At 40.0% G+C, this 13598-nt stretch overlaps 1 protein-coding gene across 4 annotated transcripts in view; it reads right to left on the bottom strand.

Annotated features, from left to right (window-relative positions):
• The window catches only part of LOC115219727 (lebercilin), a 56191-nt gene that overhangs the window by 22446 nt on the left and 20147 nt on the right, over positions 1-13598 (bottom strand). Inside the window, exon 1 of one of the 4 annotated variants that reach the window (XM_036509722.1) lies at positions 8047-8181. The exons of the other annotated variants lie outside the window; for them this stretch is intronic. The gene's annotated coding sequence lies outside the window, so the exon portion shown is untranslated. Of the gene's footprint in view, positions 1-8046; positions 8182-13598 lie in introns of those variants that run through there. 4 annotated transcript variants of the gene reach the window in all.

Here is a 13598-nt window from a genome sequence, read left to right as displayed (position 1 = left end):
AACACCTAAAGCTCCACGAGGCTCCGGCAGGTGGGGTGGTAGCGAACCCTGCTGTACTTTTTCGCCACAACTTTCTCTCACTCTTTCTTCTGTTGGCCTGCTTGCTTAGCCAGCAGGGTGGCATCATTTGAAGGCTAAAACAATGCGAAACGCATTGTGACCATTGTGTAGCAACATCTGATAGCCTGGTCGGTCATGGTGATCACGGTGATATATATAGTCATTGACTGGCAATTCGGTTCACTCCCAGTTCGATTCAGGTACATGATGTTGATAAGCCACAAAAATGGTGAAATAACAGTCCCTGAATGGGACTGGGGGTGAGTTACCTCACTTGTCTACGACTTGTGGGTGCTTTAACACCCAGTATTATGAGGGAATCATTCCCCAAGCGCAATACTTATGAAGGAATCATTTCCCAAACAAACAAAGCACATACATTGAGCATGTGTGGTCAATAATGTCTGCAACATTAGCCTTGCTTTTAATTCATTATTGAATATATATATGCACACACATATATATACAAACAGACATACACAAATACACATATATACACAGACACACACACACACATATATACATATATGCATACATATACACACACAGAAAGAGAAATATATATTTATTCATGTCTTCAAATTTCTTTTATAAATTTCTATTATTTTTCCAATTAGATGGTTAGTTTAGGGAAACCCTCTAAATTGACTCCAGTACATGACCTTAATTTTCAACATTCATGAATGGATTTTTGGGTAACTTGCATTTATTTTTGTCGTAAGCTAGGTCTACTTCCTCTTACAAACCATCCATATTTTAAATATGAAAGATGAACTAGACCTCAGCAGGACTTGAACTCAGAACTTAAACAATATGAAATTATACTGCTAGGCATCTAGTTCCATTGCTTTACCAATTTAGGTAATCCATACTAACAACATCCATACAATGCCCTTCTCTCTCTCTCCTCTACGTTCTAGCTCAAGCAACGATCAATACTCTCCAAAACCATCAATATTGTGCCGTCAATTAAGTAGCGTTGCTTTCTATAAATGTACAATTATCAATATTCAATCAATCTGTTCCTTTCTCCATAGAAGACAATGGGAAGTGAGGTGACAATAGCTAACAACTTTACTTTATCCTGTCAGAGGGAGAAAATGTTCATCCTCTATGATAAAGAACATTTCTTCTCTCGCCCACCCCATTTTCATGCTCATCAACATCATCTCGTCAATATCTGTGTTCAATAGAGGTTTCAAAAGAGTTACTACTACTTCAAATCGAGAGCCTGTTGGCATGGCTGTATGGTTGAGAAGTTTACTTGCGAACCATGTGGTTTTGGGTTCAGTCCCACTAAATGGTATCTCGGGCGAGTGTCTTTGTCCCAAACCAACAAAAAAATCATCTACATTTAACCCTTTAGTGTTCACATTATTCTGCCAAAATTAATGCTTCTTCATCTACATTGTTTTTAATTAATCATGCATTAATCTTGTAACTATGAGATTTTGATGAGGTAGCTGTTAATTTTTAAAACAATATTGTAGGGTTGGTGTGAGAGACCAGATCTGACCAGTTTGAACATAAAACAGGCAGAATACTTTTGGCTGGATATGGCCGGTTTAAATGCTAAAGGGTTAAACAGACACATAGACATACATGTATACATACCAACAACTGTGATCAATTGAAAGAAAAATTTCAATTGGTCATTATTGAACATATTGAATAAAGATATATTCTTCTGAATCCTAACTTGGTAGTGAATTCTTTATTCATGGTGAATTTGTTTGTTACAATGAACAAAAGCACGCACGCACACACACACACACACACCATTTAACATCTGTTTTCCATGTTGGCATGGAATAGACAGTCTGATAAGTCAGAGAACTACATCAGGGTCCATTGTCTGATTTGGTATGGTTTCTATGGCTGGATGCCTTTTCTAATGCAAACTACTTTACAAGATGTACAGGGTGTTTATTATGTGGCACCAGCACTTGTGCTTTTCACATGGTACCATATACATATTTACATCATCATCATCATTTAACATCTGCTGTCCATGCTAGCATCGGTTGGACAGTTTGACCAGGGCTGGCAAGCTGGAAGGCTGCACCAGACTCCAGTCTGATTTGGCATGGTTTCTATGGTCGATGCCCTTCTTAATGCCAACCACTCTGACAGTGTAATGGGTGCTTTTACATGCCACCAGCACGGGTGCCATTTGCGTGACCCCAGTATCTTCCACAAGTGTGATTTTGCTTGGCTTGATGGGTCTTCTTCTCAAGCATGACATAATGCCAAAGGTCTCGGTCATTGTCTCTGTGAAGCCCAACACTTGAAAGGAACTCAGCCACTTTGCTTCCATGAGGCTCAATGCTCGAAAGGAACTCGACTCCATGAGGCCCAATGCTCAAAAGAAACTTGCCTCTGTGAAGCCCAGCACTTGAAAGGAACTCAGCCACTTGACCATCATGAGGCTCAACAACTTGGCTTGACAGGTATTCTCAAGCACAGCATATTGCCAAAGGTCTCAGTCACTAGTCATTACCTCTGTGAGGCTCAAAGTTCAAAGATCATGCTTTATCATCTTGTATCATATCTTCTTGGGTCTACCTCTACCACAGATACACTCCACACTTAGAGACTGGCACTTCTTTACACAGCTGTCCTCATCCATATGCATCATGTTTTCCTTCATGTCTGTCCCATGTTTTCCTGGGTCTTCCTCTCCCACAGGATTTCTCCACATTTTGAGATCAGTAACTGTTCTCATCCATATGCATCACATGACCATACCACTGCAGTCATCTCTCTTCCACACCATATCTGATGCCTCTTATGCCAAATTTTTCTCTCAAGACACACTCTGTCGAACATGCACACTGACATCACATATCCAGTGAAGCATACTGGTTTCATTTCTTTCAAGCCTGTGCATGTCTTCAGCTGTCACAGCCCATGTTTCACTACCATTTAGCATAGCTATTCACACACATGCATCATACAATCTGCCTTTCACTTTGAGAGATAGGTCCTTTGTTGCCAGCAGAGGTAGGAGCTCTCTGAACTTTACCCAGCCTAATCTTATTCTCACAGCTACACTCTCAGAGCCTCCACCTCCACTACTAACTTGGTCACCTAGATAATGGAAGCTATCTACTACCTCTAGCTTTCCCCCTGGCAGTTGATGGAGTCTATTTTCTGTACATTTTCAGCATATATTGTACACGTGCATCTTCCACATACAAAAGTTATTTTCCTTGTTAGCCTTCCTCTGATATTGCCACACCTTTTATGTGTCCAAAGCATTTCATGGAGTTTCTACCTAGGCCTTTTCTACAGATCGAGCAGGGACATCTACCTGAAGGGATTTGGGATTTGTCTGCCTTCCTACTTACTAAGACTTTGGTTTTAGCTAGGTTAACTTTAAGGCCCTTCGATTCTCGACCTTACTTCCATTCCTGGATCCTCTTCTCTAGATCTGGTAGTGATTCTGCTATAAAAGCAAGGTCATCAGCATAGAGGAGCTCCCAGGGGCAGCCTGTCTTAAATTCCTCTGTTATTGCCTGGAGAACTATGATGAACAAGAGGGGCTGAGGACTGATCCCTGGTGAACCCCTACTTGAACTTTGAATTCTTCGCTGTACTCATTGCCAACCCTCACCTTACTGGTAGCGTCTCTGTACAAAGCTTGTACAGCTCTCACCAACCACTTATCTATCCCTAGTTTCCACATTGACCACTAGATAAGGGATTGGGACACACACACACACACACACACACACATAAGATAGTGATGCAGATAAACATGATTAGGCTTGATATATATAAGAAAACAGGCATCGGATGTGGTGTGCAAGAAAGACAACTGTGCTGGTATGGTCATGTGATGTGTATGGACAAGGACAGTTGTGTAAAAAAGTGATGATCTCTAACTTTGGAGGGGACCTGTGGAAGAGGTAGATCCAGGAAGACATATGACAAGGTGATGAAGTATGATCTTCAAATGCTGGGCCTCATGGAAGCAATGACAGGTGACCAAGACCTTTGGCAATATGCTGTGCTTGAGAAGCCTGATCAAGCCAAGTAAATCGTATGTATGTATGTATGTATGTATGTACGTACGTACGTATGTATATATGTATATGCATGTATATATGTATATATACAGAGAGAGAGAGAGAGAGAGAGAGAGAGAGTGAGTGAGAGAGAGAGAGAGGTTTGGTGTGTGTGTGTGTGTGACATTCAACAAATGAAATAGGAATACTCAGCCAGTCATTGTGATGATACAAAACCAGTCTTCTCATAAGACAATATAACTTATTAATTAGGTTGAAGTATTCAGGATTACATGTCCTACCACAACAGCAACACAACAAAATGCTTGTATTGTGGGGGTTTGTACCCATAAGCTATGAACTACTCTACTCATTCACATACACACCGCCTACATTACTACAATCAACTAACACTGCATAAACACACAGGATCTCCAACATGTCATGTTCAAGGAGATTATATTCCTTGAGATCTGTTGTTAGCCATCAAACATTTCATGCACCAGCCCACCATATGCCTTTGTTACCATGGATATTATTGTATCCAGCAGCGGTGGACCTCCGAGAAGAGTTAAAAACAAAAGCACTATAATACAGCATTATTTTTTTATTATGAGAGGTTTTGTGCAACCTGGACTATTTTTTTCTTAATTTATTAATACCTTGTATAAGCTGTCGAAGGCGCATGGCTCAGTGGTTAGAGCGTCGAGCTTACGATCGTGAGGTTGTGAGCTCGAATCTCGGACTGGGCTGCGTGTTGTGTTCTTGAGCAAGGCACTTTATTTCACGTTGCTCCAGTTCGCTCAGCTGTAGAAACAAGTTGCGACGTCACAGGTGCCAAGCTGTATCGGCCCCTTTGCCTTTCCCTTGGATAACACTGGTGGCGTGGAGAGGGGAGGCCGGTATGCACGGGCGACTGCTGGTCTTCCATAAACCACCTTGTCCAGACTTGTGACTAGGAGGGTAACTTTCTAGTTGCAATCCCATGGTCAGTGTCGTGAGCGAAGGCCCCCCCCCCCGATGTATAAGCTGTCAGCTAATTGGATTCAAGACTAGAAGAACCAAGGAGAATACTGTACAAAAAAAGACAGCAACATTAAGCAATACTTGGATGGTGACAGTTCCAGTAGTTCCAGCATAGAAACCCAGTTAAGAGTACAAACAGCAAAGGTTACCAGACTGTGAACAACCAGAGCAGACTGCCTCTTCTGTTCTGTCAGCTTCCTTAGCTGGCTTCCAAAGCAGAGATAACAGAAAGTGAATTTGTATAGTGAGTCAATATTATGCAGAGAGCAGGATGTTGTGGAAATTATGAGCAGGTGTATGTATGGACGTATGAATATATATGTATGCGTGTGTATGTGTCTGACTGAAAGAGAGAGAGAGAGAGAGAGAGAGAGAGAGAGAGAGAGAGATGGCAAGAAAGTGTATATACACACACATATAAAGAGAAGCAGATAGAGTAATAGATAAAATTTGATCAACGAATGGAAATACAGGTGTCTTCAACATCAACAGAGGTGTCTTGCACTATTTCATCAGATGCCTAGACTACATCCTTTGCATTCCTATTGACAAAATTAACCCTATAACATTCAGATTACTCTCTCAAATGTGATGCTTATTTATCTTGTAGCTTCAAGATTTTGATGAAGTAGTTACTCTTTACTCTTTTACATGTTTCAGTCATTTGACTGCGGCCATGCTGGAGCACCGCCTTTAGTCGAGCAACTCGACCCCGGGACTTATTCTTTGTAAGCCCAGTACTTATTCTATCGGTCTGTTTTGCCAAACCGCTAAGTGACGGGGACGTAAACACACCAGCATCGGTTGTCAAGCAATGCTAGGGGTACAAACACAGACACACAAACACATACACATACATACATATACATATATATACATATATACGACAGGCTTCTTTCAGTTTCCGTCTACCAAATCTACTCACAAGGCATTGGTCAGCCCGGGGCTATAGCAGAAGACACTTGCCCAAGATGCCATGCAGTGGGACTGAATCCGGAAACATGTGGTTGGTTAGCAAGCTACTTACCACACAGCCACTATTTTTAGAATGACATTATGAGAGGTAGGATCTTGTTGGTTTGAAAATGAAAATTGCTGAATATTTTGGTTGGATATGGCCAATTTAAATGCTGAAGAGTTAAAGAACCCAGCATCATTCCAACAAAATCTACTTCTTGTCACCAAGTCACAATAATAACAGATGCAGATTATTGCTGATGAAACAGTTCCCTTCACAGGCACCATCTCAGAAACTACCAGGCTTCTTCATGACTACACAGTATAGTAGGGTCAGTTGGGCACCATCTGTGAGAAAAACAGCACCATGACACAATTCACTCCGTCAGAAATTTGGAAACAGTCTTCTGTACTGCTTGGCAGTCAGGACAGAAGCTCCAATACGAACATTTCAGAGTGTTTGGGTATCAATCTGAGGACAGTGCAGAGAATTCAGAAAGAGCTGGATGAGTCTAATGGTGATTACAAAGGTGTTTGGAGTGATCACTAGTGATGGCAACATTATGCCTACAGTCATCTTCCGACATGGTTTCAGACTCAACATGGAGGCATACATCAAGTGCCTGGAGGAGGTAATGCTGACCTGGGACAAAAGGGGGGATACTGGAAGACCCTATCTTTGGCAACAAGATTCTGCACCATGCCACATAAGCAGGAAAACTCGGTCATGACTGTCAGACAATTTCTGCAACCACATCACCCCTAACATCAAGTCACCTAACTCATTGAACTGCAACCCCTTTGATTATTACGCATGGGGCGCAGTTGGGTGAGAGACCAACAAAACTCCTTGTAACACCAAAGATGAACTGAAGGCAAAGATTATGGCAGCGTTCACCAACTTAAACAAAGAGACCATCCAGAAGAGTATTGCAAAGTCGTCTGGAGACTGTGGTTAAAGCCAAAGGTGATTTTATTGAATAAATTTACTCATTAGTATTTCAAAGTATTTTTATGTAAGTTTGGTAAATACATCTGTTAAAATGAGGTGTCGATGTTATTTTCATTTTTGCTTAATTTAGATGACAATTTATTCACCACACTCTCTGTGCGTGCATGTGTGTGTCCCTCACCATCACTTGACAACCGGTGTTGGTGTGTTTACATCCTTGTAACTTAGAGACTGATAGAATAAGTAGCAGGCTTAATAAAAGAAAAATAAGTACTGGAGTTGATTCATTTGACTAAAAATTCTTCAAGGCAGTGCCCCAGCATGGCCGCAGTCTAATGACTGACACGAGTAAGAGATAAACATAAAAGATGTGTATGTCTATGCACAAGTGTACATGGATGTGTATATGGACAAATATGTGAATATGTACACACACACACATATTTATAATTTTTTTTCCTGTTGGTGGGTAATATAGTTGTGTGTACATCACTTGATACAATCTCCCCAAGTCACTATGAAGCAGGTTTGAACTTGAAACATCAATTAAGTGGATATTGTTACTATGAAAGAAGCACAGTGCATGTCTTTAATTATCCATAATGTACTTCTAATTTTTACCTTACCTATGAGAAAATTAGTTGTGTGAAAATAATTAGACATAGTCTCCCTGTAGTCACTCTAGTCAGGTTTGAATGGAAATTAAGTTTTCATTATTTCATCGACCATAGTCAAAACTGTTACGGATGATTAATTTGTTATTTCATTAAGTCACCCCCATTTGTTCAACAGATTTGATCAATATTGGCATCAGTATAAGATACGGTCAGGAATTCTCGTTGATGTAGGACATTTATGGAACTATTTTTGAAATTCTTCATTCATTTGTAGACAGTTCGTCGCAGCAAAACAATTTTCCCAAACAGTACTAAAAGTATTCAATAAATTTCAGGACTTGACATCCCTTCAGCCCACAGAAAATGGATCACAAAACACAAAATACTTGATAATCATGAAGGTCAAGTTATGTCAAAAACCTACCATAATTTGTGGATTGCGATATCAAAGTTATTTATCCATCTATCTTCTCTGCTCACTATTTCTGAAAGGGTCTTGGAAGCAGAGTTCTCAGGCACCTCCTCTGCAGGGTTTTATCAGAAGTAATTGTTATTACAATCTCTTGCTGGATTCCTAAGCATTACCAAATGGAGACTATGAATATTATCCAACCATATCATTCCTGTTTAGCCACCACAAACTGCCTATGAATGAATGAAAAATTTCAAAAATGGTTACATAAGTGTCCTGCATCAAAAAGGATACTTGACTGTGTCTTATACTGATACCAACATTCTTAGTCTATCCCTAGGTCCCTTGCCAGTAGGCTTGAATTGAAGAAACTGTCTTGTGGTTCTTTCCAGTAATATTCTAATCACATGTCCATAGTACCAGAGCTATGGTACTATGCTCAGGTACTATAGAGCATAATACCATATGCTCTATGGTACTATGAGCAGATGTACCAGAGAGTATATGGTACTCTCAATACAGAGAAGAGAAGCTCAACAAAAAGAGACTCTGAACCCTGTCGAGTAACATTACTTCTGAGATCCTTCAGAGAAACCCCAATTTGGCCACTTGTATTCATCATACACTTTTGGTCATTACCCAACACTCATGACCATATCGAAATTAGAAATCACCAATTCCAAACCAGTTCAGGTGGTGAGCTGGTAGAATCATTTGCATGTTGGAAAAAATGCTTAGCAGCATTTTATCTGTCTTTACATTCTGAGTTCAAATTCCACCAGGGTCTACTTTGCCATTCATCCTTTTGGAGTTGATAGAATAAGTGCCAGTTGAGCACTGGGGTTGCTGTAATTGACTTAGTCCCTCCTCAAAAATTGCTGGCCTTGAGCAAAAATTTGAAACTGATACTATAAACAGATGAATATATTAATAGAACATAACTGTGAACCTCATTTGGTCATAGTATTGGTATTTAACTTCAAATTAATGTGAAAAAGATGAAGAGTGGCAGTGTGGTAAGCAGCTTGCTTACCAACCACATGGTTCTGGGTTCATTCCCACTGTGTGGCACCTTGGGCAAGTGTCTTCTACTATAGCCTCGGGCCGACCAAAGCCTTGTGAGTGGATTTGGTAGACAGAAACTGAAAGCTCGTCGTATATATGTATGTGTGTGTTTGTTTGTCCCCCAACATCGCTTGACAACTGATAGTGGTGTGTTTACATCCCTGTAACTTAGCGGTTCGGCAAAAGAGACCGATAGAACAAGTACTAGGCTTCCAAAGAACAAGTCCTGGGGTCAATTTGCTCGACTAAAGGCAGTGCTCCAGCATGGGCGCAGTTAAATGACTGAAACAAGTAAAAGAGTAAAAGAGAGAGAGAAAAGAGTATGTCAAAGTTTCTACAGATTGGACACTACTTGATATGATATCTTATCAGCATTGAAATAGACATGGTCAAATGGATTAGGTGTTGAGGCACCACCCACTTACATGTAGGTAATAAGTTCAGATCTGCAGCTGGTACTAAGTTTATTACTGGTTAGGTCACTTTAGTTTGATCACCCAAGTTGTACTTGGTAGTGCTATTTGTGAAAAGCTAACATCCTCTTTAAGGAGGAGACTTATTTCTTGTCAAATTGACATTAAGAAACCTGGGTCAAGCCGAGTCCTTTAAAAGCACTTTGAGACACTACAACACATTTGTATTTTTCAGTTAATCATGTCACAATTACTAGACAAACTGCGGAAAGAATGGGTAAATGATAAGATAAAATAGGAGGTGCAATTCAGCTTTTGTATGTCGTTGCCAGAAACCAATGCTGAACAAAATTTAAATAAATGTACACAGGAAGTGCGAATGCCGTTGAGGATTTCAACAATTATCGATCAAAGGCAACGACATAAGCTTTAAACTGAATCAAACACTCCTGTTAGTGTAGCTAATGGATATATTGATTTCCTTTTGTTTGGATTCAACAATTATCCATGAAAGAAATCTCTATTTGTATTGAGTACAGAACGTAATATTATTGGTGCTGAAAAAGGGTTCCAAATCTTCATAAGAAATGTACCAGGATTTCGTATGATGTTGCTAGTTATAACATGAACAGATGATTACATGTAGCTACAATTATGAGAATGATGAGTTCCATTCTGGTGGAACAGCAGAGGTATCGTAAAACACTACTTGATTACTGCTGAACATTATTTATTTACATATTTACTTATTTCTGCTAATCACAGCATTAACAACTGACATAATCAAGTACATATGACATTAGACTTCAAAGAATTACATCAAGAGGGATAAAAAGCTTGACTCTGGTTGCTCAACAAATGAGCATTGCTAATGGGGACACACACACAAACACACACACACACACACACACCATCATCATCATCATCGTCGTTTAATGTCCGCTTTCCATGCTAGCACGGGTTGGACGATTTGACTGAGGGCTGGCGAACCAAATGGCTGCACCAGGCTTCAATCTTGATCTGGCAGAGTTTCTACAGCTGGATGCCCTTCCTAATGCCAACCACTCCGAGAGTGTAGTGGGTGCTTTTTACGTGCCACCGGCACGGGACCGTATTTTAATTTATTCATTTACTCCATCAGTGGTTTCAGACATTGAATTGCTGCCATACTGGGGGCACAAGCTTCAATCAATTATATCAACACCCAGTAGTTGTATATGACTTATTTTTTAACGACCTCATAAGGACAAAATAGAAATTTGATCAGAGTGATGTAACCAATATTTTTTGTTTGACATTCTGCAACTTATTCTGTGATATTTGATCCTTCCTCTACCTCCTATCCACTGTCTCTATCCTCTTTTATACTCATCTTCTCATATTTTGAGATGCTCTGGCATCCCGTTACTACTGTCTCTATCTATTTTCCAGTTTTTCTCACCCACCCTTATATAATGTGGCATAGTCCCATGTACCTCTATGGCAAAGCACTTTTGCTTGTCCTTCTATCATACTTCAGGATCTCAACTCTTGGCATAACCCCACCTCCCTCAAATATTTCCCTTACCTCAGTTGGGGAGTGGGGGTACATTTTCCTTATCCATTTTCCTGTACTTTTCTTTCCATGCAAGTTACTTGGTGGCTTCACAAGTGCCAGAGGCATGAAAATGGTACACTGTACACACTATAAAGTGGTTGGCATTAGGAAGGATATCCATCCATAGAAACCAACCGATCGTGGCTGTTGCCAGCCTCCCCTGGCACCTGTGCTGGTGGCACGTAAAAAGCACCCACTACACTCACAGAGTGGTTGGCGTTAGGAAGGGCATCCAGCTGTAGAAACACTGCCAGATCAGATTGGGGCCTAGTGCAGCCTCCTGGCTTCCCAGATCCCGGTCGAACCGTCCAACCCATACTAGCATGGAAAACGGACATTAAACGATGATGATGATGATGATGATGAAGGCAGAAGTTACTACCACCCTAAATATTAATTCCACCTATTCCTAACTGGCTTGATATCTTTTCAACCTTATCATTTAAAGTCAAAGGAGGATAGCTCTTTTACCTTTTTACTCTGTTTTTTACATTTTAGTTTTTGTATTTTTGTTTTCCATTGTTTACTTTCTGCGTTTCCTATATGCTGCCTCCTCAGTTTTTTTCATGTTTCTTCTATTATTCAATTATTTTAGTTCGTTATGATATGTGGTTTGTACCTGCAGAATGATGTTTTTCTTTTCTCGACATACGAAACTATTAGTAGTGCTTGAATACATGTATTACTCTTTTACTCTTTTATTTGTTTCAGTCATTTGACTGTGGCCATACTGGAACACCACCTTTAGTCGAGCAAATCAACCCCAGGATTTATTCTTTGTTAGCCAAGTACTTATTCCGTCGGTCTCTTTTGCTGAACGGCTAAGTTACGGGGACGTAAACACACCACCAGCAGTTGTCAAGCGATGTTGGGGGGACAAACACAGACACACAAACATATACACACACATACATATATGACGGGCTTCTTTCAGTTCCCGTCTACCAAATCGACTCACAAGGCTTTGGTCAGCCTGAGGCTATAGTAGAAGATGCTTGCCCAAGGTGCTATGCAGTGGGACTGAATTCGGGACCATGTGCTTGGTAAGCAAGCTACTTACCACACAGCCACTCCTGCACCTATATATATATATATAATATATATATATATATATATTATATATATACATATATATATATACATATATATATAATATATATATATATATATATATATATATAATATATATATATATATATATACATATATATATATATAATGTATTGTGACCTTTGAATAAATGATATTTATCTCTCACCAGATGGAGTACGTTTTTTGTCGAATTTTCTATAACAAACACACACACACATTCATATGTACATGGATCAAACAGGCTTCTATACAGTTTCCAGCTATCAAATATTTTCACACAAAGCTATGGCTAAATCAAGGCTGTAGTGGAAGTGTATACCTAAGGTATTGTCCAATGAAATCAGATCAAGATCTACATTTTAATTACACATAAGAATGCAAAGCAAACATTTTAATTACACACTCATGCTGTGATATGTTTTAAAATATTCATTTCGTTGTATTGGCAAAGAATCTCTGGAGTATCATATATACTTATTAAACAGATAAACCAATCAGAAAACGTAAATCAATAATGTGACACTCATCATTTCTATTCAATATTACAGAGAGATGAGTTGGGGGAAAAAAGAAATCAAATATTACATGGTCAGTGTATGTCAATATATCACCATGATCACCGTGACCAACCAGGCCATCAGATGTTGTTACACATCGCTGGTCACAATGCGCTTCGCATTGTTTTAGCCTTCAAATGACGCCACCCCGCTGGCTAAGTGAGCAGGCCAACAGAAGAAAGAGTGGGAGAAAGTTGTGGCGAAAGAGTACGGTAGGGATCGCCACCACCCCCTGCCAGAGCCTCGTGTAGCTTTTAGGTGTTTTCGCTCAATAAACACTCACAACGCCCGGTCTGGGAATCGAAACCGCGATCCTTCGACCGCGAGGCCGCTGCCCTAACCACTAGGCCATTGCGCCTCCACATGTCAATATATAGAGCAGTAAATTGGAGTGAATGATGGGAAAGATACAGGAAGGAAGGAGACAAATGAAAAAGATAAACAGTGAATGAAAGAAGAGCTTGTGTGTGTGTATCATCATCATCATCATCATCATTTAACGTCCGCTTTCCATGCTAGCATGGGTTGGACTAGCATGTGTATATATATATATACTCGTTACTCTTTTCTCTTTACTCTTTTACTTATTTTAGTCATTTGACTGTGGCCATGCTGCAGCACCACCTTTAGTCGAGCAAATCGACCCCGGAACTTATTCTTTGTAAGCCCAGTACTTATTCTATCGGTCTCTTTTGCCGAACCGCTAAGTGACGGGGGCGTAAACACACCAGCATCGGTTGTCAGGCAATGCTAGGGGGACAAACACATACATATATATATATATACATATATACGACAGGCTTCTTTCAGTTTCCATCTACCAAATCCACTCACAAGGCA

This window comes from Octopus sinensis, linkage group LG15, assembly GCF_006345805.1.
Source record: "Octopus sinensis linkage group LG15, ASM634580v1, whole genome shotgun sequence".
In the NCBI taxonomy this organism is placed as follows: Eukaryota; Metazoa; Mollusca; class Cephalopoda; order Octopoda; family Octopodidae; genus Octopus; species Octopus sinensis.
Note: the sequence above shows the minus strand (reverse complement) of the source record. Positions and strands in the feature narration are given on the sequence as shown.